A 4,494-nucleotide genomic window follows, 5' to 3' on the forward strand; every position below is an offset into this window, starting at 1 on the left:
ACTTTCAAATGTCAGGATGTCTTCAGTAGATGACAGTGAAAACAAATGGGGATACATCCAAAGTGAAGGGGAGCAAATGCTACCACAAAATATACCACCTCAGCATGAGAATTCGTTGGACCCAATTAACTTTTTTTTTTTTTTTTGAGGACACATGATCATCTCTGAAACCCAAGTTCAAGACGGCTCTTCTGTGAGTCACATTTACCGGAGAAATCTCATTTCAAAGGAATCCTCTCTATATGCCAGATAGAAGGATGAGACACAGTCTTTTGAAACTTTTTCTTTTCTGTCAATAGGGAAAGCTAAGCCGTAAATCTGTACAAAAACCGTACCCTTCCTTTCCTTTGGTTTTATTTCTTTAACATTTGTTTCTTTTTTGATTAGGCTGCGCCAGGTCGACCTTCATTGAGGCAAGCCAGATATTTAGCTACAGCATGCAAACTCTTCGTTGTGGCATAGGAGATCTAGTTCTCGGATCAGGGAATGGACCTGAGCCTCCTTCTTTGGGAGTGTCCGGTCTCAGCCACTGGACCACCAGGAAGTGCCTGTTTTGTTTTTAGGTGAAGATGGTATCTAAGGTGATATCTTGGGCCATTTCAGTCACTGACTCAGTTTCCTGAGTTTCTCCAAAGCACGCACAAGGTGCACATTATTAAACTGGTTTGCGAAACAAGTAAAGGTTGTCTGCTACAACACTGTATGCTTACCAATATCTAAATGGTAAATGGCATATTATTTATTTTTAATTGCTATGGGGGGAAAAAGAATGCAGGATTCATACATGTTACAACATAAATAAACATTAAAACCCCAACTTCAGTGAAAAAAAATCTATATAGAAAAGGCCACCCAGAACCTATATTCACCATGTCTGCTTTCAATCCATCCAAATAACTGGAAATGTCAGTAACACTCTAAATAAAGAAAAAAGGACGAGGATGGAAAAAAGATATATTCATACACTTGAACAATTGCTAAAAGTGGAAGTGGGGCTGTGGATATGATTTCCTGATTTTGGAGATTATGTGCTGGTTCTATAGAAGGTACCCATTTTGGATAAAACACATAGAGTATTTTAGATGATGTGGCAAATGCCAGGACTTTTTCCCATTGCTAGGCGTTTTCTGTACATTTTAAATGACTGGAAAGGAAACTATGTTTGAAAACAACCATATCAATACCACAAAAGAAATGTAGAGTAGACAGGCAGGAAACTTTCTTCTACAGGCCAAGACTTACCCAGACAAAGTTCAAGGGAAGCTGTGATGCTCACTGCCCTTGAAGGAGTCCACATGGAATGAAGAAGTACTGTGGGAAGTCTATTAGGAACCACCATGGTTTGGGTCCTCTGGATGACCTATTGGAGGAGAAACAGATTTTACAAATAAAAGTTTTCCACATAACTTCACAAAAAGTTGTTAGACTACATTCAGTAAAGCTGAATCATTTCGGATCAATTTAAAATCAAATAAAATATTACCATTTATGATCCCAATCAATAGACAAATCATCACTTGCGTTTCTATACACTAATAACAAGCAGAAACAAACATTAAGAAAATCCCACTTATCACTGCATCAAAAACAATAAAACAGCCAGCAACAAACGTAATCAAGGACATAAAAGACCAGTCATCAGAAAACTAGAAAGCACTGATAAAGAAACCAAAGAAAACACAAATACACAGAAAACTATTCCACGCTCACGCACTGCAACAATGAGGAATTAAAAGGTCCATTCCAACCAAAGTCATCAACAAATACACTGACTGCAATCACAAAGTAATATTCGATGGCATTTTTTCACAGAAATAGAAATATTTCTAATATTAGACTGCTGATATTGAACAGGACCTTAAACGGCCGAAAAGACTCTGAGAAAGAAGAACACAGCTGGAGGCATCTTCCTATACGACTTCAAAGTACATCACGGAGCTGTAGTGGCCACCACTGTGAGGAACTGGCAGGAACACAGACACATGGACTCCAGGAGAGAATAGAGAGCCCAGGAACGAACCCACACGTACATGGTCAGTTCATGAAAATCAAACCAGGAAGAAGCAAAGAGGAAAGGACAGTCTTCTCAAGAAACAGTGACAGGAAAACGGCCACCTACACGGAAGAACATCAGTGGTCATCCTCGAGATCATCTAACACAAATCTAACTAAAAACCCACCGTTTTGCACAAGGAGCTCTTTCCCGCCTGAGTCCTCTGAGACCTCTAACCTCCAGTCAGCCCTCAGCTGGACACAGAAAAGTCTACTCCGTCCTCATTTTTTTGCTCTTGCAGCACCTCCCTGCTGGTGGGCACTGAGGCAACCCTGCTCCTCTCAGCCTGGATGCAGCCCTGTTATCCAGAAGCCTGAGCCCTGATGGTCCTGAGACAAAGCTCCCGCCAGCCAGCTGCTCACCGAGCAGAGTCTAAAGGCAAAGCGTCCTGCGCCCACGGCTCAGAGGGGCGTTTGGCGCCCCCTGCGGGCCGCCAGAGAAGAGCGGGCAGCCCGGCGCTCACAGAACTCGGAGGGCTCACCCAGAAGCAACTCTGTTGTGAGCACTCAGACTGGAAGCCCAAACTGACATGGAGCAGAAGAGCTCCATGACCCTCCTTAAACCATGGCTAAGGAACAATCAGAGCCTGTATGGAATGCAGCCATAAGAAGGAACACATTTGAATCCGTTCTAATGAGGGGGATGAACCTAGAGTGTATTAAACAGGGAAGTCAGTCAAAGAGAGAAAAACATGGAATCTAGAAGGATGGTACTGACGAGTCTGTTCACATAGCAGCGATGGAGATGCAGACGTAGAGAACAGACTTACGGACAAGGGTGGGGAACAAGACGGAGAGGGTGAGATGAGTGGAGAGACCAGCATGGATGCAGGTACACCATTTGTAAATAGACAACCAATGGGAATTTGCTGTAGGACTCAGGGAACTCAAACTGGGGCTCCGTAATCACCTAGAGAGGTGGAATGGGTGTGAGGTGGGAGGGAGATTCAAGAGCAAGAGGACATAGGTACACCTGTGGTTAATTCATGTGGATGTATGACAAATCAAACCAAAATTAGAAAGCAATGATCAATCAACTAAAAAGAAATAACTGTTTAAAAAATATGAACATAAACAAATTTTGCAACAAGGTAATTCCATTTAAAAAACTATAGAAAGTTTAGAAAACAACAAAAGATCTACATGACCATTGGTCTGGTGATCAGGTCTAACACACACACACAAAAGCCAACTTACCAAATTACGAATATAAATTATTTAAAAGATTGACTTATAATTTTATACATTTACCCTGTGGAGGACCTTACTCGAGAGAACCAAAAACAAACTGTTAAATGAACCACGGACCACCCACCCTTGCCAGGCCACAGAGAAAAGAAAACCCTTGCAGGAGTCATCTTACAACAGGAGGTCCTGCTAAGGAACAAGGAACGAACACGCTACCACCAACCAGAATTCTGGAGAGGTCAGAAGGAGATGGGAGGCTCCAGTTCAGAGGTCCTACCCACCTCCCAGGATCCACTTCGCTGGAATCCATCTCGGCTGAGTGATGCGTGTGCCCTCAAGAAGGATCCCAATTCAGAATGACTGGCAAGAGACAGACCAGAAATTAACCCAATGATCATAAAACCTGAGACTGTGAGCCACGTGGCAGAGTGGTTCTCTCCGTTTCCCTCACCCTCCTGCCCTCCGTCCCGGCAGCCCTTCCCGATAAAGCTTCTCGCTTGGACAGCACTCCTCTCCTCAGACAACTCATTGCCAAGTGTCAGACAAGAACTCACTCTCAAGCCCTGGAAGGGATCCCCCTTCCTTCATCTAAAGCAATATCCAAGAGAAAATATCTTCAAAATGCTATCTTGTAGAGAAGGAAATCAGAGAAGGCAATGGCAGCCCGCTCCAGTACTATTGCCTGGAGAATCCCATGGACAGAGGAGCCTGGTAGGCTGCAACCCTGGGGTCGCTAAGAGTCGGACACGACTTCACTGAGGGACTTCACTTTCACTTTTCACTTCCATGCACTGGAGAAGGACATGGCAACCCACTCCAGTGTTCTTGCCTGGAGAATCCCAGGGACAGAGGAGCCTGGTAGGCCGGCGCCTACGGGGTCGCACAGAGTCAGACACGACTGAAGCAACTCAGCAGCAGCAGCAGAGAAGGAAATGGCACCACCTGCAGTATTCTGGCCTCAGAAATCCCAGGGACAGAGGAGCTTGGTGGGCTACAGTCCAAAAGAAATGCAGGGCATTTCTGAGGGGAGGAAACAGTCCCAGGGAAGCTGAGGTACTCACCAAAGGCCCCAGAGCTTTTGATAGCACACCAGAGCTGTGGCTGAGGATTCCCAGCTGCCAGGCCTCTTGATCCTGGCCTCTTTCACTAGATACATGTGTGGAAAACTAGAATCTAAAATATGCCCTGGTGGTTCCATAGTAAAGAATCCCCCTGCCAGTGCTGGAGATGCAGGTGCGATCCCTGGGATGGGAA

General features: G+C 44.6%; 2 long non-coding RNA genes across 2 annotated transcripts in view; one reads left to right on the forward strand and one right to left on the reverse strand.

Moving 5' to 3' along the window:
• The window catches only part of LOC120860636, a 41,274-nt gene that overhangs the window by 9,688 nt on the left and 27,092 nt on the right, over positions 1-4,494 (forward strand). The gene's annotated exons all lie outside the window — the stretch shown is intronic.
• On the reverse strand, positions 1,016-3,681 carry LOC120860644. Its single transcript, XR_005720389.1, has 2 exons — positions 3,464-3,681; positions 1,016-1,360 (listed from the first exon to the last, which is right to left on the reverse strand). It is a non-coding gene; the product is annotated as an uncharacterized LOC120860644 (long non-coding RNA).

The sequence above is a fragment of the Oryx dammah genome, unplaced genomic scaffold, assembly GCF_014754425.2.
Source record: "Oryx dammah isolate SB20612 unplaced genomic scaffold, SCBI_Odam_1.1 HiC_scaffold_11150, whole genome shotgun sequence".
In the NCBI taxonomy this organism is placed as follows: domain Eukaryota; kingdom Metazoa; phylum Chordata; class Mammalia; order Artiodactyla; family Bovidae; genus Oryx; species Oryx dammah.